This window comes from Lipophrys pholis (assembly GCF_963383615.2).
Source record: "Lipophrys pholis genome assembly, chromosome: 11".
Lineage (NCBI taxonomy): Eukaryota > Metazoa > Chordata > Actinopteri > Blenniiformes > Blenniidae > Lipophrys > Lipophrys pholis.
In genome coordinates this window covers 19,783,548-19,806,277 of record NC_137631.1, presented here as the reverse complement: position 1 = coordinate 19,806,277, position 22,730 = coordinate 19,783,548, and the positions used below count along the sequence as shown (strand labels likewise).

Genomic DNA, 22,730 nt, shown 5'->3' with positions numbered 1-22,730 from the left:
GTCTCTGGGTATGATCCAGCATGTAAACTACATCTGGGCCAGACAACAGGGATGGATGCCCAGTCAGTCGATAAGCGTCTGGAGACTCAGTGTGACGTCATTTAATATGATCCCAGCTGGAGGTTCACATCATGGCTATATAGCACCCAGGCACTAAACATCAACAAGCGTTGCCTTGTTTAGGTGATAAACAACGCTCCTAAATTGCACATATTCACTCCCTTGGACTGTGGAATGAATGAGTCCATGCATAGCTTTCATTCCACTTGAGGCTGTGTGTGGGAGACGGAATAACTGAGCTCTGAACACTGCCAGTAAAGTAACAAACACCTCCAGGTTTCAGACTCTTAACACTGGGCCTCTGTTTGCAGGCCAGAGGTTTGGAGCCCGTTCAGGTCTGTTGCTTTGACCTGCTGGAAACATGCAGATAGTCTGCCCACAGGACTGTGAGACGTAAGCACCAGAAAGTCTGTAACTCTGTGTGTCACATGCCAGGAATGTCCGTCAGGGTCTGGCCTGGTGTTGTAAAGTCACAGACCTTCTGCTCTGGAAATGGAGCTGACACAAAACGAATGCTATTGTTTACTGCTACTGGAGCCAAGTAATCTTAGTGCATCGCCCTGACGGGGGCAGCCAGGAAATTATAGCATTTTTTCGACTGACCACAACAGAACCATCCCAGATTTAAAAGTCCTTTCAGTCACAACTATCCAACACGTGAAATTTAAAGGTTTATGGCACAAAAAAAAACCAACGTTGTTCAAGTGCTGTTTAATTGTTGCCCTCACAGAAGAAAATATCTTTGTTCAAGAACCAGCAACTTCAGCCTTTATCATATCCATTATTAACGAGTCAAAGCTGCACTTAAGCTGTAGTTTAGCTGACCTAGTTACTGTCAACCATTTGCATTGTGTTGAATGTGCATTATCGAGCGGAGAGACTGGAGGCGCAGGAAGCACAAGCTGGTCCGCTCAAATGATTGGAAATTAAGAGTCATGTGTAACAAGTTATGAGGTCGAAACAATGAGCCAACGTATGTTTCATTTTAAATGTTCTTTCCTTCAGAACATGTAAATATCAGCTGGGTTTGGAGCTTAATGACAAAGGGCAAACAGTTTAATATAATTCATATATTATTCTATATTGTTTTGCTGTTGTTTCTAAAAAGAGGATATCAATCATATTCTCCGCTGTTCAAACTGTTAGGTTTCCAGTTACTACACATGTGCATGACTACACCCATCCAGCAAGAATCACAGCATTGAATTGCAGAGCAAAGAGCCTTCACGCTAAAGGTGTGGTACAAGCCACAGAAATAACTGACTATTATAGGCCATGACCTCATCTTTTCACCTAATAACAGCCCTAATCAGATCATTTTCCCTGTGGGAGGCAATTATGACTCAGAAACACCCAAATGCATGTTTATGTATCAGATGTGAAAGAATGTGGGCTGGAGGAACCGCGGACTGTCCAGCTTCCTGTTAGTCATAATCACTATTACCATAACTGTAGCACAAATGCCTCAACAAAATGTGAAGACATTATAAAACACAATGACAGATGGCACAATTGACTAAAAATGGCCCGGAAATCTTAACCAGTTAATGTCAACTAAATCTTTAGTTTCTTAAACAGGAACTGAGCGCTTTAAAGAATACTTTTCTAAATAAGACCCAGACTCTCTAAAGCACGGACTCTTAAAGATACATCAAGACACATCAGGACTCTTTTCCTATAAAAATTCCACCTTGTTTAAAAGCATGCCTGGGTCTTTACAGACAGGCCTATTATATATAAAGAAAGAAGATTAAGTTATTTAATCCAGTCTCATCAAAGATGACAGAGACATTTGAAAACAGACATAAACTATTGAACTATCTGAATACACTGACCCTTTAAAATGACTCCATACTCTATAAAATCAAGTTATATCCTTTAAACCAGACATTTTAAAAGAGTTAAGGTTTTAAAGATTCGAGTGACAGCAACACACATTTTGCTCTATGAAGGTGATTAAAACCCTTTTACACGTTTGTCTTCAGACTTACGTTCTCTATTTTTGCTGAGGGATGTTGAGAAGCCATCTGATGACCACGGGACTGTCGGGACTCTAGTCCATGGCGTCACAGGCAGCAGAGGAGAGGAAGACACTGGGGATGCAGAAAACCCTGAAACATACGCAGAAATATTCACAGTCATCCTCCTGATGGACGGTGTTCCGGTCTTTGGTTCTGATGGGCTGAATGCAGAGGAGGAATGTGTCCTGTCCAGACCAGCTGACCGGTGATCGGCCCTTCCATAGTCTCCAAATCTGCTGTGGTGATTTATTAGTCAACCTTTATATTTAAATTCTTAATGTGTAAATAAACAAGCTCGACAAGTTGACATTTTACTTCTATTCATTGTTTTGTGCATCAACTACTCGGGGTTACTGTGGATGGATCAGTTGGTGGAGTGAGTCAAAGTTCAGTCGAAAGGATGCAAGTTGAATTCCCCACCTTACCAGTCACTGGACCCCAAATAGGCACCTTGCATGGCAGCCATCACCAGCCGTGTGCGTGTGAATGTGACTGATGTGTCAGGTTTTTCCATCAAAAAACTCTATAGACTGTAAGAGAGGTCCATTTCCTCTTCACCAGCAACCATGACAGTGCATCAGGGCACACAGAGATTGACCCCCAGCGCCCCCCGATGATCTGTTTCTGGCTGAATTCAGGGTAAAGATGCTGTGAGACAACAGGAATTTGACACTAATTGTTGTAAAATACATTTAGCTTAAATATTACTGCCGGTTGTATTAGTAATAACGCTTTAAAACTGTTTTATCAATTGAACATGAAAGACTTTCTCTGTCTTCTTATTTTAATTATGTTAGTTATTATTTGTGCTTTTTCAGTTTCAGTCATTTTCCTTGACTGTTGTGCTTTTGCACTGTTGACTTCTGTCAGGTTGGAAAAGGTGTGATGTAACATGAAAATAATGAATTACTTGTCAAAACAATACTCTAAAGTCCAGTAGAACGCCATTCTGGATGATCATAATTAATGACGGTAAGCACATTTTCAGGCATAGGTGAAACAGGGCTATTTTACAGTAAGGTCTAGAAATATTGCATTATAAGTAAAGATGTTGCCATGACATGTTTCAACTAATCAAGTAAAAAAGGATTCTCTGCAGCTTCCTCACACCTTCTGAGCTCAAGCTGGTGAACCGTCCAAAACCTGACAGCTTATCTTATCACAGCACGATACAACGATCATTCAAAAGAGTTGTCGTGATGACAACTGTGTTTGAAAAGTGTCCTAAGCTTGCTCACTAGTTCAGAGTAAATATCAGGGGAAATAATGTCAATGGTGTGTGAAGGCTCATTATCTTATTGCAACATAAACTCTGCCGCTGCACAAAGATGTACACCATAAAGAAAGGCTCCTCCTCCGTCAGGGCGGAGTCAGCTCAATGTCGTTGCACAACCAAGAAACTCAAAAGGTTCCCATCATCATCATTATCATGTTTCACAAAACCAAGGAGGAAGTATGAAATACAAAGAAGTCTTGTGAATGAGCAATACTGCTACTTTAGTTTTGTAATGCACAAGCGTGTAGTTTAACTAAGGCTTACCTTTATCAGTTTATAGCAAGAAAATCAAAACTTTTTAACAGGCTTTGGCTATTCAAGAACTTATTCTCAGAAGTTGAAAGTAAAGAGTGAAAAAATAAGAAGTTTATTTTTTTTTATTAGAAATGGGTTCAATTTGAAGGTTAAAACTCTACAGCAGTCTCGAAGTGGCCCCTCAGGAACCTATATTGGCTCACCCCTTTGTTTCAATGTCTATTTGACATGACATGGTGTAACGTATGAGTGAAACTACACACCTAAAGTCAGACCTAATCACTGTGATGTTGAGTATATTCCACCCATGGTGCTGATGAAAACCCCAATAATCAATAAAAAACATTAAAATGAAACAAATCCTGGTGTTTTGTACAAACATACAACATTTCACCTGCAGTCATTCATTCTTCCTCCGATTAAAGATACAGTGAGTGTCTTGAAATGCTTAATGGTAAAATGTAATGAGTTTAAAGGGATTCGAAAAGGTTGAATAACAGAATTATACAAGTTTAGAATCCCCTGAATTAAGTATCCCTCCCCTCAGAGACATGTACACTGACAGCCGGGAGGCAGAACCCCACCCACCCCGGACAACACTTGATTCTACAATAACGCCTAATCCCACCACTCTGATTTGAACTATTTATTCTTGCTGCAAAAACTTTTTCTCAACAAATTCTATTTTTATTCTATTTTATTACTCCGCCTCATTTCTCAACAAGCAGAAAACACACAAACAAAATATTGGATTCAAAGAAAATCTCTTGTATTTCAGAAAGTTTCACAGTCAAAACAAACACTAAGTATGATCTACTAGTTGATTGCAATCTGCAACCTCACCACTGGATGCCACTAAATCTTACCTGCAGCAGGCGTTCGGGCCTCGAATGCAACAAACCTGTCAATGTAGCAAAGAAGATGCCTTGGATTTCATACAAAGCATGATAAAAGTATCGGGCCGATGTTGGACTGCTGAGGAATCACATGATCTCTGAGCATGACCCAGCGGGGCGGAAGTGTGATTATGAGTATTACAGTGCGGAGACAAACACACACGGAAAATGTGACGGAGACGAGTAATAAAAGGTGAGAGGCGCAGTGGAAATGCGGCCGTGGTTATTTTGCCATCCTTCAATGGATCACACCAGCTGACGCCTCTCTGCAGCCTTTCAGCAGAACACTGTCAACTGCTGAGGAGTTAGTGTCAAAGCTCCCCTAAGTGGTACTGAAATATCCCCTCAGTGTCATGCATAATTCACATCAACAGAGGAAAGGTTAGATCCTGTATGAGTCCTGTTTATTCAAACAATCTCTCACAGTAACTTTGGAAAGAGGTTGATGTGTTTCGTTCCGATGTGGACCAGCGGCTCAGATGAAGTGACTCCAGTTTGTGCTGTAAACATAAAAAGTTCTCAGCTGATGACGATGGCTCGAGTGAAGTTTGACCTCACAACTCACCCATGTTTACAGACAAACTGACACTAATCTTTCGACTAATCAAAGTGTTTGGAAGCTTCCTGTAATCGGCAGTGGATAACATTTCAGGAGAACATCCATCTGAAGCAAAAGTTAATAGTGCCTTCGTATAAAAGTGAGATCACTTGTGTTGAAAAAATTATAAACGACAAGTTCTGAAATATTCAGCTTGCCTGGGAAACACTCTTCCTAAAAGGCTCACGGTGGATCCTGACTAATATTTCAGTATGAATACGCACTACGGGCCAAATTACCTCTTCGGGTTGGTACTCTCTAAAGTTTAGTACTCTCTAAAGTTTAATACTGCCTCAACTAAACCACCACTTTTTAATATCAAACGTCAGTGAACACTTACTCGGCAAAATAACATAGCATTTGGCATCTGATGTTTCATTGTTGCGTGAAAGCAGATGTCAAACATCCAGTCCGTGGATCTAAACCAGCCATGACGCTGCGTTACGGCATTAGTTTTAGTTTTGATGCCGAGATTGAAGGGGACTCTATGTGGTCCTTGAACAAAAATGACACCCCTGTTCACAAAAAAAACTACTTATTTTTAAAGTGACTTTTTTAAAACCTAAATGAAAAACCTTAGACTAAAGAATAAAGATGACTTAAATCAGGAATGCTACAGCTCTTAATATTACCAGACATTGAGCATGCGTTGTGCCAGAGTTTTGGGGGAACTGGGTTGTAGTTTACACTTTCCACTGAGTCGTGGATTGATTAAATCAAAATCCCCAGAGTATGTTATTCTAATACTCTGAAAAGTCCCAAAATACAATCTTGCAGTTTCACTTCAGTACATTTAAAAGCGAAACCTTTCTAGTCATGTAAAATGGAAAATGTCAGATGTATTTCCAACAGTTCAGATTAGATTGTTGTTGAAACTTCAGTAGGACACACTGTGACTGAGCGGCTTAGTGGTACCGGAGTGAGCTTCACAGCAGGAAGTGGAGGGAGGCGTCGATGACTTTTTGCTGGTGTGTCGCTCAGTGTTACCTCTGTCATGGCCCTCCGTGACCCTAACGTCGACGAAGCGGGTTGAGATAAGGCACGGACGGGTTTCTATGGTTACCAAAGTAAACACTTCGATCACCGGAAAAGTGCATAGGTGAAACTCGACGATCAGGTAGAAGTTTGCAGCCGATTCTAAAACACCCCACACCTGCTGATTGGTGAGTAAAGCTCTATACAGGCTATACAGGACACTTGATCGAGAGAACAAACTAGGTTCACTACAGGCTCCGTCTTTGATCTTGCGGTCTCGACACTTGTATGGTGAAAACGTGTGGTCTGCCAAAGCTACAATCTCACATTCAGTGGAATCTTTCTGCGTCCTTATAGCCTTCTAACTCCGCTGCTGAGGAGTAGACCTATTAGTGACGACAACAGTGACAAATTGTGCAGACCTAACTGCACACATGCGAAGACACACACTGCTTTGTTTACTGCCAAAGGCCCACTGACCCGTGAGCATTTTGCCTGCAAATCTTTTCATATTTACGAGGTCCCGTTGTGAACAGTCAAATCCAGAGACACTGGACTTGTTTTTAAATCGTTTGGCTCCAGAAATGCATCACGATACACAAAACATTCAGCAACTGCAGGAAACAAATGTGATCAACTCATTTTAGTTCAGGGGCCACATACAGCACAGTTTGATCACATTGAAAATACAGCAGAACAATCTAGAAGTTATGACAACTCATTCAACAAATACATTTTCTTCTAGAATAGAATAGACATACTGAAAATGTTTACTATTGATGCAATCCTTTAAACCTAATGTGAAGAGGAAATTTCTTGGGAAAAAATAAGACATTTATTCATTCATTCATTGACTCAGACGATTAAGGTAATTAATTTCACTAACCGAGGCCAACACCCCATAATTATGGTTTTCCTAACAATAAAGTGGTAGCGAACTTTCATTGCTGCGACAATAGCTGTGTGGTACATAGGTCAGAAGTAAACCGATCAAACGATCTAACTTCCTATTTGAATGAGATGTGATGAGATTGGAGGAGGAGATGGAACCTTGTTTATAATCTGATCAGAATCTATATGAAGCATATTTCATATGCATGAAACAACGCAGGCCCATCACACAAGAGGCAACATAACAAGCTTGATTAGTTGAGGGAACTAATCCAGCTTCAATACTGATGGACTTTTACAAACAGCTGTGCGCCTCTCACATAAGGTCAGTGTCAAAGTGCAAAGCATGATGGGGTTGATTAAACGGTGTGATATTCTTAGTGCATATAAACCCAAACTCTGATTTCTCAGTTGGAAATTATTTAATGAGACTGACAAAGGAAATGACCATGTAAACACAGCTAGTGTTGTGTTACGCTCCCGACGTGACCCCATCGTCCCACCCCTAGTGGTCAAGATCCAAACAGCAGATCCAGTTTTCTTAGTAATTCTCACACTAAGCCAAGTCCTCCTGCAAGCCGGGTTGTACCCGGTTTGGCCCGGACCATGTTTGACACCCCTGGCCTATACAGAACTCAAACAGTCTCAAACCATTAAACAATACAAATCTAATTAGACATCAGACCTGGTATAAACTAAGCACCCTACTGATTTATAGAACCTGGGATATGGTTTTACATAAGTAACAGCCGTATTATGAAAGCAGCCAAGCGCTGTGAGAACAGACTATTATCAATAAACTACACATGGAGCTGCTGGAGCCGCCCTGCTGAGAGCAGTATGTTGCAGATGTTTATAAATCAAGTACCTAAGATGTTTTTTTTTTGTTTTTTTTTAAATTAAGTGGCATTTAAAATGACACACTTTACACCACAAGACAATAAACCCACTGGTGTGATGATTTCAGTTGATGGACTTAATAGCTTCTGAGGACCCATTTTTCACAATTAAAAATACTGCAACCGCTTGCTTTCCATTGTAAGCACTGAAACATAATGTATGCCTCTCAGCATTATGAATGCTAATTCTGTAGAGCAGGTCGTCACCAAACACTTCCTTTGCTTTGTTGATGACTGCGTAAAGCTTCACAACTGGAAACCACCGGCTGGCTTATGAGCACGTGTGAAATTACTAAGCTGGAAAAAAAACAACTACCCACAAATTAAAAAAAAAAAGTGAAACTTCTTTTTTTTATTAGCTATTCAAAGTGTAAGTCAGAGCTTAAAATAAGATTTGACACCATTTGCTCCTCATGAACAGAAGCTTATTTGTCATCGTAAAACACCTTTTCTTTTTCCAACCATAATGAGCGAATGTGATCCAGGCTGCTTCACCACCGTGTGCATGTACTGTATATGTGGATAGACGTATCCATCTCACAGTAACAGGATGAGTTATTGCTGAGATAATTGTCTCCATAGTGAGTGCTGATCGCCCACATGCATGGCTGATACACAGCAGGTGGGAGGTGAACATACTGTACAAACACTTACACTCTACACTTTGCACTGAAATCTCCACCATGGCTCAGAAATGGTCCGGCAGCATATCTGAAATATGCAAACCAAGGTCAACCACTGCAGGAATTTCACTTGTTCTGTTTTTCAAATGTGAATTTATGTAGGTCAGATGCCAGAAAACAATTGAACGCGCCATGAGGGTTGTATGCTACAACATGGAACACTGACTTTTTAAAGGAAAATTCAAAATTGTGACATCAAATTGTGGGAATGCTTTAAAAACAATGCTTGCTGGGCAAAAGGTTTTTCTGAAAACATGAAACAATGCAATGATGTAAAAAAATATATTAATGTTACACACTGAGGCAGCACATTTTGATGTGAACTTGCAAAAATGTTGTTGACTATCGCAGTAACCACGATTTGCTATAAATAAACACACTTAATCAGGTGATGTGATTGTTTTTATGTCTCGAGGTTTGTTCTCATAAATAACATGACCCTGTTTTAGCTCGTTAACATTTTTAAAAAAATAGATACCCGATATGACGTATCTAAATTATAAACTATCACACTTTTGAATTTGCAGAGCAGGAAGGCACTCAATCTTAGTCCTTGGTGATATGTATATTGTGCGTGATGTTTTTGCTCGGATGATAAATTCAAGAAATATTGTGCAGCCCTATTACACATCAAATAAATAATATACAGTATATATGTCTGTTCGTCTTTTTTTGCATGCTTCAAAACTAACAACGCTCTCAATGAATTTTCATTTACTGGTACCGATAATATGCCAGTTTATGATTCAAATGAACCTTGTGGTTGTAGGAATGCTCTTTTCGTATAGGGCATGCACTTTTCCTGCAGAAGACAAACAAATAGTTGCGGTTTCAAATAGTAAAATTGTACACTGGTGTTAAAATATATGTGTTTCTTTCCTTTTCCCATAAACCTGGGCTGGTATTTCTACTTGCACTGAGGTTGGATATTCCCCTTTTCACTTTATAATAGTGTAAACAGCTATCACAACTAGATTTACACAAAACATTCATATAGTGGGCACGAATAAAGGACAAGAATCTGCCACCTTTGAAGAATATGGAGTTAACGCGCCACATTGTGAGCCGTCAGTCGTCGTCTTTATTTTCTTTTTCTATAACAATAATGTCGGGAACATGTCTGAAAGTGTTGAAGGCGGCCCGTCGCACCCTGCGCCTTCCCGTGACAAAGTGTAAAATTATTTAGTCTGGTGATGGTGGAAGAAACCTTTTTATAAAGACTGGATGTCACATGGTGACGAGCTGCTGCTCAACTAGCCAGTGGCACAACATCTGGTGTCGGCCTCAAACTTGAAATCAGCCAGGAGAGGAGAGGAGAGGAAGAGGGAGAAGAAGAGGAGAGGAGAGGAAGAGGAAGAGGAGAGGAGAGGAGAGGCTTTCCTAAAAATGTCATGTGTTATCAAACATGTGGCCCCGGGTCCACAACTGGGTCCACGAGAGGATTGAATCTGACCTTGCAAAGACTGTAGATATCAAAGAAAACACATCGTTCCTCATAAACGTAAAATCCTTTCCCAACTTGCCCACTGGGGGTCACACTTTCAGTCACAACACGACACTAATACCGAGAACTCAAAAGCAGACGGCAGCTCATCGCCGAGAGGTCAGCGATGAAGCACTGACGAGCTACCTAATAACTTGAGAAAGGTACGCTCGCGTTCAAAGCTCTAAAAGCTAAAACCTGCAGATATCCTGTGTATGGGGAATTTATCAAGATTCTGCTGAAGAGAAACACTGACGCAAAGATTTTAGATGGATCTGTCTTTCTTTAAGAAGTCTCAACAATCTATCTAAAATGGTAAAGCTTTAGATTAAAAGACGATGATATTCACTTTGGAACTATACATTGATTTTACGTCTTCTCTAATAAAGGTCCCTCCATGCAGGAAGAAAATACTTTGTTGCTGAGAACAATAAGAGAATGTGGTTTAATAAAAAGTGCAATTTATAATATTATCTTAATTTAAAACCTTTGAAAATAAGCTAATTAAAGAAAATAACAGTTGTGGTTTAATTCCATTGGTGTAATGTTGTGCTGTAGTTACGGGGACAGATTGAATGTCAAATATAATATAGGCTGAAATTCTTGGTAATAGCTAAGAATTGATGAAACTAAGAAAAACTGGAAACTACAACGACTCACTACTGCCATCTAATGTGACTTAAACTTCCCAAACTGCACCTTTAAAGTAAACAAACTGCAGTATATTTATGAGTTCTAATACATATTTTGATTCGTGATTAATAATTAAACAATTGATTAAAGACAGTGTACAGACATTTTCATGATACATGTATCAGAAAGTGGTTCACTGCACCATTGTGTCCACAACCAGCTCCTTCCATAGATTCCCAGAGTAACATGAACGCGACTCCAAAGAGTCAGCAGGCCCGCAGAAACCTAAAACCGGAGCCGGGTTGGCAAAATAGTGGCGAGGGACCTGTCCAGCAAGGGTCGGACATAAGATGCGGGCTTGTAGGTTAAACACAAATTAAGCCTTGCAGCCCTCAAAGAGTCTGTCCTCGGCTGGAGGCAAATGTTTAAGGTTCTTCAAGGCGACCGGAGAATAAAATCTTCCATTCTGGCTCGGGACAAACGGCTCGGCCGTGCCAACTGTGGCTTCATCAGCAGCGTGTGAGCTGAGCCACTGTGAGCAGGGCCAAGCACCAACAGGCTGAAACTGCTGTGTTCAACAGTGCAAGATAAACACCCTACGAGCCCCGTCTCTGGAGTGTGAGGGAGCACAAACATGCGTGCATGTGTGTCCCAAAAAAAAAGGAAGAAGAAAAAAAAAAGCGCTAACTATAGCACGTTTGCTACGCAGCCGGCCCTCAGCGTGTTTACCGATCTGAGAGCGAACAGAGCAACTGCTTCCACAACGGGCTGCCAAAACACAGAAGACAGCTAATAAAAGATGGCATTCATTTTTACCCCGTACTTGCTCGCATGCCTGGGCGCAGCAAAATGTCAAGACAGCCTCTCAGTTATGGTCAGAGGAAGAAAACATGGATGTTACTCCTGCAATAATGAAGGCGCCTCTGATAGTTTAATACCCCAACAGACCTTCAGACAATTGTTACAAAGCAGTGTGACCATAATGGATGAACATAGGAGGTGACTGGAAAAATACACCGATGGAGGAAAAAAATAAATAAAATTTGTCGGCTAATTACATGTAGGAGAAACAAATGAACACACTTCCAGGAAAACTCATTATTTCCATCCCACATCGATACTGAACAATCGACACAATCCATTAGCGTGCTTCAGGACAATGGTAAACTTTTGCGGCACGGGAAATGAAGTTAACTGGATGTTATAACGTCTCGTCAAACTACAAACCAGGCACTTTCACCGTTTCAAAGTTGGTGCTCGAGAGCGCAAGATTCTATCAGCGAATTCCAATGAAGAGTGAAAGCACCGCTTGCTATTCAGTCGTCCATCAGTCACTCAGAGGAGGGACGGAGGATTGAGGCTGACTGCAGCCACAGCGGCGACTTTACACTTGTGAAGACGGTATGTGACTCACTGGTGGTCAGTGTGTGACAGTAAAGTGTTCAAGCATATCTGCCATCTTTCTACAGTATAGCACGTGGGGCCAATTAATTTTCCAGAGGGGACACATGATAAAAAGATGTTCAGATTACTGTGGAAGGCCAAGCAATCAGCTGAGCTCAGTTCTGTTACATATTAAATCTCTTCATGAAAGGCAGAGTCACATGGTTTAAACGGGCTCCTGTTCCTGCTCCGAATCTGTCAAGTATTTTTGGTTCTCGATTTTTAGTGATTTTTTTTATGTTTGGGCCCTCACGGTTCGAACCATTGAACAAAGCATGCACTTTCACCCCAGACTTAAGAAAATATATAATTAGATACCAATACCTTGTCAAAACTCCAAATTCTCCATCACTCTTCCTTTCTTTTTTTGTTGGAGTGACAAATGTCAGCACAATTTTCCAAGTTTCACTTTTTTAACGTCGCGATTTAATATTAATTAATCGTGCAGCCTTAGTTTTAGTACATATTTTTGACCCTGTCCACATGAAGTCGGAGCCCGTGCTTCTAAACCACACTGTCGGTATCCGGTGGGCTGTCTCGATCAGTGCATGGCATGATATGTTTCTGGCGAGGGGTCCTGACCTGCCGTGAGCACATCACATCGAATCACTTTAAATTTTGAGAGCTCCAATTCTTTCGTCCCCATCCTTCCATCAGGCTCTCTTCACCCCCCCCCCCCCCCAAGTCTTACACGCGGCATGTCTTTCCGCGGCTCCATGAGAAATCAACTGCCGACACCCATTTTCAAAGACGAGGAGGGGAATCGATGACGGACGAAAAGCAGGCAACAAATCAAGCGTGAGACTCCCGAGTGCCTGACCCCTTTGTCAGAACTTGTAATGAAGCCGTGAACAAACACACGCACAAATCGTATTTTCATTTTCCGCCGGAACTGTACTCTTTCAAAGGGGAGACGTCTGCGCACCTGCCTTTTACGTGCCGCGAGGAAGATGCTGCTGGAAGCAATAATGTCATGTTGCATCTCATTGCTGCGCTGCACACTGCTAAGCACAGCAGATTCAGCAACCGGAGAGTTGTTGTAAAATTGCAGCAAAAAAAAAAAAAAGTCTTATCAGATTAATATTTGAGGTTAATTCTGATTAATGCTGCAGAGGGCAGCGTGAGGCTGTGTACAGTACAAATACAAACTAACACTTCTAAGAGTGCGATGAGACGTCACTTTGTACGGCGGCGTTGGATAAGATTCACTTGTACCTCGGTTGTCGCTGACTTGCATCCGAATGCTTTTGAGCAGGTTTAATGACATCGGTGTTTACATGCTCACTGTTTAAAGGGTTTTATCTGCTTTCTTGTTTACGGTTTGGATTACGTTGAGGTAAAACTCCTCTTCAAGAGACTTTTTCCAATCCCACTCCGCTCTGATGATAAAAAACATTTCACATGTGTATTCGGGGTCGTTTATTGCAGCCGAACAATTTCGCAGCTCCTAATGACTCCAGTCCGGCAGGTTTTCATCGGAGCTGCACTCAAAAGGAGTTGAAGATGTATATGATGCAGCAAAAAAAAAATAAAAAGTGGAATTACAATTCACCGTCACAACTGTGTGTTTCCCTGCACTATCTGTGGTTCTGATCACTTAAAAGACAGAAAGCAGGCTGCACATCCAGACGAGCAGTCACACTGCAAGCAGTAACTCAATTTAACAAAGCAACCGATAACGCCAGGGTCCGACCTTAGGGTCGAGTCAGATGTGTGGCTCCAGCAGAGCCGCAGACACAGCTCAGCTGTGAGTGCAGCATGCGCCCAAACAATGAGCTGGATGCTGAGAGGCACTGAGCAGATCGCCACCCCTTAAAATGTCAGTTCCTTCAGCCATCCCTCTGCAGCCGCCATGCCTCCCTCCCAGACTAGTCCCCTTTTCCACAGACTGTCACAAGCAGACAGCCGTGGCTAGACACTGAGGCCTTTCCCAAGCAGAAGGTCCTCGATTTGGAGTAGAAAAAAAAAAAAGAAAAGAAAACTCATCATGGCTGTTGATAGAATTGGTACAATAAAAAAAAAAATCTCTGGGGTATATGAGACACCTGCTGAATGGATGATTGACATAGAAGCCAAAGTTGGGAATGTACAGAGGAGGCAAAAAAAAAAAGAACAGCCAGCTGATTGTGATGAATCTTTAGCTTTTCTTCTGATCCCACGTAAGAGGAAGGGACACGCCAGCCGAAGCCAGCTGGTGTGTCCTATTTGGGTTTGTGCTGAGAGAGAGTGTCCTCAGTGTGCGACACACAGATGTTTGTGTACGTTGTCACTTTTTGCCAACGCAGACTTTATACCAGTAAATTGTGATAACTAGAAAGCACTGGTTTACAGAGGAATGTACGGATAGGACATAGTCCTCGAATTGTAAGATGAATTTCCGCACTCATTTCTATCCATAAAACCTCTACACCACTTCATCCAGGGGCACAAGAGCCGATTCCAGGTTCCTATGAGAGAAGGCAGGGTGCACCCTGGACGTTCACACCTGCAGCTCCATTTAGAAGAGCTAATTTAGCCATTTCTGTATGGCTTCATCCACATTACAGATCCAGCTGATAGAGAGAGAGCCATGTTGCATCTGGAATTGCCCCCCCCCCCCCCCCCAAACCTTTTTTTTTTTTTTTTTTTAATGTTTGCAAATTCCTTAGAAACTTAAAAAACTATAAAAATCACATACACATGAATATTTATGGTTGCACTGTACATGTGATTCAGTGCTTACCACCTTTTCAGCACGATTAGTTCAGTATAATTTGGCTTTATGGACCGCAATGATCTGAAGGGTTGTTGTGAAATTAATAAAGATATTTCATCTGACAATGTGCTTCAGCATGGCAGGCAGCCGCCATTGTCCCACAACACACAAATAGGAATTATGATATCTTCACTGTAATAAGAGAAGAAACACTAGTGGAAAATGTTTTGACACCTGTTATATCCCAGTCTGCATCTCACAATACCAGTATTGTACTGCGTATCACCAGTTGAGGAACGACTGTGTGGGTGGGTGCCTGCATGACTCTGTATGAACACACAAGTAGGTGGAGAGCGCAATATCACATAACCTTATTCTTAATTTAGTATCTAAGAAAAAAAGCTTTGCAACCCGCAGACCGACAAGTTCCTGAATAAACAACACTTGCAGGGGGTACACAAACGACGATACACAAATGATGACTTTGTAGGTTGGTATAGTAACTTAATTCTTTTCATGAGTTTTGAAAATCGTCAACGTTTTGTTGTAGCTGCTGTTTGGGGTAATGCACATTTTATGTGTAAAATGTGTAAAAGAGGAAGAAATAGTAATAGTAATAGAAATAGTAATTCGTGGATTCATTTATTCATTTATTTCTAAACAGAGGGAGAGACCTATTCTGTCTGTGTTTCAGTTTGGGTATACACTTCTTATTTAAATGAGACTATATTACACATCAGCCCAGCATATGAGGCTAATCTTCCTTCTTCCCCAATATTATTAATAGTTTAAACGGTCTTTTGTATAGGGACACCTGTTATAACTTAAATCAACATCACAAACTAAAGCATTCCTCGCCAAACCTTATGTATAATGCCAGTCCCGTTTTTGTTTTTATTTTATTTTATTTTATTTTATTTCATTTCATTGAGCTAACTTCTGCATTTTTTATGGCCTCAATGTGCCCAGATGCAGGGATAAATTATACTTCAATCAAAATATCTTAAGTTCCTTGTTGTTTATGTCTAGGTATCTTGAGATGTCACATCTATACAAAAAAAAAAAAAAAAAAACACCAACTCAATCCACCTTAGTGATGAAATAATCGTGAAAAAATAGTGGGACTTAAAATGCACAAATCTGAAGATCAAGCCACAATTGAAATCGGACCACAGCCAGTGTATCCTCATCCGGGATGATAGAGTGATGCCCTGATGATTCTCAAAGAAAAATAATCCAAAACACTCAACAGTCACACTGGAATCCAAATGATGTGTTGTAATAACACACTGTTATATGCAGGACAAAACCCAGAGCTCACTCATGTGTTTTGTAAACACATGACCAACGGGTTATAACTCAACAGTAGCAGGAAGGCCAGTTCACTACAGTTAAAGTAACAATTAGCTGTCAAGAAAGAGCTCATGATCAGTGCCGCAAACTAGTTCATATACTCCTAAAACGCAGCTGCTCTTGCGACTTGAGCAGAATCAACAATTACTAGAAGCTGTGTGATAAATTTAGATACTGTGCATCGACTGCACGCACCACCAAGAGTTGCAGGACGATAAATAAGCAGAAAACAATGATTATGCTTGTGGGATATTTAGGAATTGAAGGTCTGCAGAGTTCTTTCAGGTAGACCTTTACGTTGGAATGGAACAAGAGATCTTCGACTGAGTAACTTGCTCTGATGCGTGTTCTCAAACTGACACCCACAGAGAGAACCGTCAGTGGGTGGGGGTGTGCTGCAGAGGAAAGATGTGTCATACATCGGTAACTGCTATTTGATTAATAATATTGCAATGTGAAGGATGAATGCCAACAAAATAAAATCCCACTTTCGTAGTGGAACAAGTTTTCCATGACAAATACATTTCAGCAATGACAGAGACGGTTCGTTAAGCTAATCCACCCATCTGATGGGAAATGGAAAGTAAATACACAGCTTCTTCTTCTTTCTTTCTTTTTTTTTTACTAGATCATTTCTTTACTTTCAGCCTCTCATACACCCATTTACACACACACACACACACACACACACACACACACACACACACACACACACACACACACACACACACACACACACACACACACACACACACACACACACACACACACACACACACACACACACACACACACACACACACACACACACACACACACACACACACACACACACACACACACACACACACACACACACACGGATTCTAACAGGAGTACTGTGCAAAGCTCCTGCCTGCCTGCTGGGAGAAAACTTGAGGTTCCTATGATTAATGATTTATTTCAAAAGACATTTTGAAAAGTGGCATAAAACCAAGGAAAATAGTGATGTAGCTCTCCCCAATCCAAGGCGTCTCGGGTACCTTAAACAGAGGAATTACAAGTATTCAAAAACATGACTTTTAACCTTATAACCCCAATTCCAAAGAAGGTTCGGACGATGTGCCAAAGCTAAATTCAATCACGACGCAATCATTGGCAAATTTCACAAAGCTATATTTCATTCGGAGGCACAAAGGAGTCAGACAGAACACAAACGCATCATTTCACAAATAATGTAGCTTATTTGTCAATTGCAGTAAAATGATGTCTCTCAAAAAAGCTGAGATAGGAGCAACAAAAGAAAGGAAAATTATTCAAATACAAACAAGCATTGGTCAAGGTATAGATTAAGACAATAACTTTAAATAAGAAGTATTTCATAATAGTTTACATTAAAAGGCTACAAGTCACAGTATTGCTTTTCAAAGGTGTTACGTTTGAAAATAGGCTGGTATTCCATAAATATAATAAAAGCACTTAACCATTCTTCACCATTATCTACCAACAGGTTACCAACTTTCTAGTCTTCATCATTGTTAACAGGCTTTATGGTTGGCAGTTTTCCAGTTGCCTTACTTCCATGTAATTCTTTTCAACGTTAAAGTTCATCATTCAAACAGCCGCTCAGTGTTTGTTGCCCTCCGGTGGGCCTGCTGAGGATTCTAACTTTAAAACACTAAAACGTCACTGAGTAGTACCTACACATGCTATTTCCAGAAACAACTTGGAGCGCAAACCAAACTCAATCCGGGGATGTTCTTACATGGAATAGTTGTATTCACCACAACGCAGCCTTCCAAAACCATAAAAAATTATGTTTTTTTTCAGGTTTCAGGTTTAGATTTCCTGTAAACCGCGAAGTCTGCGACTCTAACTCAGACAAAGACGGTCCAGACGCAAGTGGATGCGAGTGCTAACGCACATTGAGACGTGATCATTTATTCTCATTAGGAATAATCAAAACAAACCTCAGAATGTTAAGTGAAGCCACCTACACAACAGGAAACCTCACATAAGGTTTGGGCCACACCGGTGAGTGACTGTGTAAAGAAAAACTGGAATCAAAAGGTGGTGGGTGGAAAACTGGCTTCAGGGTGACTGACCGGAGCAGACCACCGCCACATGTCCTCGTCCAACTGACGTCTCATTAGCAGCATTAGCAGCAGCCATATGAACACAAGGAGGCACAAAAAAAAACAAAAAAAAAAAAACAAGATGCCTATAAAAAAAAAGAAAACCCTAGTGTATTCCTGAACCCCTTTGAGTCATTTCAGCTCTCTGCTTCTTCGTTTAGGCAGACGGGACACAACAATGACAGGGGTGATATCAAAACAGCCAGAATAAAGAGCAAATTAGCTCCGCAACGTTTCCTAAATGGGTTGGTTTTTTTTGTAAACATTTGATAATCGCACGCTGCATCTTTTGGAATTAAGATGAGAGCTGGGGCAGCGGCAGTGATAGACAGAAAGGCGTTTGTTTTCTCCACTTAACAAAATGAGTGACGAAGGAAGCAAGCTGTAAAACAGCACAGCTCCAACAGTCTAACCCCGCGTTTCCCTTTTTAATCTCTCCATCAAGGAAAATAAACGGGGTGACAAAATGGAGATGCACAGAGTTTCCAACAAATGCACCTGGGTTTTGCGGAGAAAAAGAGGCCTGACCTATTTTTTTCTGAATGAATGAAAATGACCTACACTGTGGGGCCTGCATGAATCTAAATCGAGTCGCCGAGGGTGTCCTGTGCAACACGCTCCTGTTTGATTTCCAAACTGCTCCCTTGCTGATCGGAGGCGGGACAGGGGACGGCCGTGCCCACCAGGCCTCGCTGGGGCAGTGTTTGGATGGTGGACGTCTCCAGGAGCCACCAGACTGTGCTCCAGACAAAGTGAGGCGCCACAATGCAGTCAGGTGCAGGACGCACGAGGCCGACATCCACATTATCGTCCTGCCAAAACACAAAAGCATCCCGCTCCTGTTGCCGCCTGTCACATCTGGATAGAGACGGGGACAAATGTCTCTCTTTCTTTCAAAGTTCTACCCCGAACATCGAGCTGAGGTGAAACCCGTTTAACAGGAACAAAACGGGGACCGTGTTGTTTTTTGGTGAATTGGTTACGTGAACAACGCTGTAATGCGCTGACTTCCAGACGAGTCTCTGTAGGGAGCGAGTAAAGAAGACGGATTGGATGAGAGGATAACTGATGGAAAACCGCCTGGATTTGATAATAAAGGCCATATTTACACTGAAAACATCTGATTCACAATAACAATGTGTGTGAGTAGAATCTCCCGTCACCATCGGGCTCTCACCGTATTTGCTCAAATTAAGATTTCCTTGCTTTAATAATTGAAAAACGTCAACAAGGCCCGACTTGAGGCTTTCACTGAGACCCTGCAGCTTCTGCCAGTGCATTCAGACTATGGTTACGGGATACGTGTACTTCCTCTGCGATTCGACCATTAGAAGCAAACTGATATGAAAGACAAGCCCTGCAAGTGAACACTGACAAATCTCGCTTTGCTCCAAATAAATTCATAAATCACAGTTTAACAGTTTGTGCAGTCAGCATGTTACTGCACTTCTGCATTTAAAGCCATTAGTTAAGCACAAAAAAAAAAAAACCCAGTATACTGCTCTGAGGATTTATTGCAGCTTTGTGATACACGGCTCAGATCTTTCTATGTCTGTGTTTACCTGGTAGGTCTCATATTTCTGTCCACACACAGGTGTAGCAGTGGGAATGAGCCAACATGTAGCTATCCAGCTTCAAAAGGCTGGTGTATACAGGTTGTATGACAGTGTAGAGACTCCACACCTCTCTCTATTTTGATGTATGAGGAGCCCCTCTCCCAGCCGGGCTCTCTCTCCGTGGCCTCTAGCTGACCTCCCTCTGCCTGCAGACAGAGCACTTCATGTCGCTCCCCCACCTGTAGACATGTCTGAAGAACGGGGTCCACTTCAAAGCCATGCAGTGATTGGGCCATAATTACCGTGGGCACTTCACTCATTTGATCTCCTCTGAGGACTAAACTTTGGGGGAACCATTCATGAAGACATGCCAACCGGGCATTTTAAAACCCCCTCTGTGTTTTTTTTTTAAAATTTGATCATTTAGCTTAACGTTGAATGATACCTGTGGAAGGAAACTCGCTGCTACAGAAGGTGCATCCCATGAATCCCAAATGTTATATTAAGAAACACAACAGATCTCTTCTGACGGGACTTTCCCCGCTCGGGGTAGTTTTGAAGTAGGTAGTGCACAACTGGAGCAGATGTTTGCAGAGGGTTGTCATTTTGAATCAGTGGAGGAGCAGTTTGATAAAGCAGCACTGCCTGGGTGACATGAAAGCCCAACTGGGTTCAACAACAACCGTCATCTCTGCTCTGCTTCTCTGCAGCTAAATGCCAGTGACAGGAACAGAATTCACTGTGGTAACTGATCAGGTGCCAAGCGCCCTCTCCCCGGTGCCCTGCTGCACTGAAGCCCTCTGTGGAGCTGGCCTGCCCTGGCCTGGCCTGGCTTGGCCTGGCATGGCCTGGCAGCCACGGGCCCTGCTTTGTAGCTCTGGACCGACGATTCCCTCTGCCTCCAAGTCACACTCCTGTACGCCCAGTCGCAAGGTAAATAGGTGTCTGGATAAGTTGTGAAGAGGGGAAAAAAATCAAAGCTGACCTGATGTAAGGGAGGAGAGGGAAGCCATGGTGGAGTTTATCACGCCAATGTTGTACTTTGCTGGGATATAAGCCGGTATTAATGATAGATTAGAGGTTTTATTATGTAGGTCTTTGTCAGGGGACATGAATGTGGTTTAAAAATACCATAGCAACCAATCAGTGGCCTCACTATCTGTACCGGCAGGCTGGATACTGTGAACCAGGCCAACAATTAAAGAAAGCTACTGGCAGCTTGAATGAGACCAGACAGCCTTGTCTGCAGTTAATGTGAAGCTTTCCTGGGCTTCAGGATGTATGGCCACAAGTGAGCCTGTTGTGATTTAGTAAATGAGACATGTAGCTGTTATGTATCCCATCATCTTCTGCATGTAAAGCCCTTCAGACACAATCTGGTGGCTATATTAAAAAAAATTTAAATCATAGCATCTAAAAAGCTCGTGAGCTATTTTTTATTTTTTTTTTAGAACGCTATCATCACATAAAGACAGTCCTGCTACTGTATGTCCCCACGTCACAAAACGCCTGTGACTAAGCACACACATCCATGTTTCACTGTATTTTTTTTATTTATTTATTTTACTCCAAGACAACCGGCTGCTGTTTCAGCCCAAACCGTCGATGTGGTTTGTTGCTGTCGGTGTGTCTGTCCTCGACCTGGAACAAAAAGGGATCCGCACGGAGCCTGAAGTTGGAGGCATCGAGGCACGTACTCGGATAAAGGCAGGTGCACCTGTCTGCAGAGCGAGGCAGCCTTTTGTGTTCACTACCAAGATGAGCCATGAATCGCCCTGTCGCGCCGTGTGTGTGTGTGTAGTGGGGAGGGGGTGGGAAAGGGGGGGGGGGGGGGGGGCAAACAAACAAGTAAATAAATAACTAAATAAATAAAATCAGGTGTCTGTGTCTTACCGTGCTGTTTTCAGTCATTGCTCCCCATCGTAACGCTGTCGGTCCAGACCTCAGACGAGCAGCTTATTCCTCTCGGGCTGCCTCGCTCTCTCTCCCTCGCTCATCCCCATGTCATGTTTCTCCGCTGCAGCAGAACCAGGCCACGCCCCCTCCGCCAGCCGCGTCACGTCGCGCGGTGACGAGCGTGCCACCTGCGCGTCCGGCGAGCCGCCGCCAGAGGCCGCTGTGCGTGAACAAGAACACGCCGTCCGAGGTTTGTTAGAAATAGTGAGCACCAAAAGTAACTGTTAAAAACGATATAATCAACCTATTTATCACGAATACTGTTAATCAGAGGCGAAAACAAAGAATTACAAATATTCTCAAGTGACTGTAACTAAATAGCTACTATAACTACTGCAATATGTTGAACCTGCTTCTGGGAGTTGGACTAGACTTTTTTAATCACACAACGGGGCATTTCACTTGTTACAGCAGCAAAAACAGGAGAAAACAGAGAATTCTCTATATAGAAAAAGATAATCACCCTACTATCAAAAAAGAAACTAAACAATATAGAATAAACCTGAGTTTTGTACAAATGAGTGTAAAAATATTTGCATCAGCAGGTATGGAGGTCAAGGCACTGGAAGTATAGCACAGTTATAGTGATTATTTAACGGTAAATGAATATACAATTTAGCACATGATGCAGGTTGGTGTGAAAAGCAATATCGGTAAATATGCAAATAAATAGATATATGGTAATTGGAGGCTATGCATGAGATATCGGCTAGTAATTGCATATTATAAAACTGATTTTGTCTGTGACTTCTGAAAAAAAGCTCCATCCTTCCCAGTGGGAAACTCCCTAGTTTGTTAACATGCATGTTTTCAAAGTGGAAGAGGTCCCTTTCCCACCACATGAAGGCATCATTGCAGCACAACACATGGACATTGATGGAATTACACCATCATGTATGTTTTGTTATTTTTAAGTTTCATATTAGATAATATTGCTTTCTGC

The 22,730-nt window shown here is 41.9% G+C and overlaps 1 protein-coding gene across 1 annotated transcript in view; it reads right to left on the bottom strand.

Moving 5' to 3' along the window:
* otud7a (OTU deubiquitinase 7A) overlaps nt 1-21,866 on the bottom strand; it is a 41,404-nt gene extending 19,538 nt beyond the window's left edge. The window contains exons 1-2 of the mRNA XM_080475574.1: nt 21,725-21,866; nt 2,052-2,171 (exon numbers count right to left, since the gene is read on the bottom strand). The gene's annotated coding sequence lies outside the window, so the exon portion shown is untranslated. The remainder of the gene's footprint in view (nt 1-2,051; nt 2,172-21,724) is intronic.
* Nucleotides 21,867-22,730: the final 864 nt, after the last annotated feature.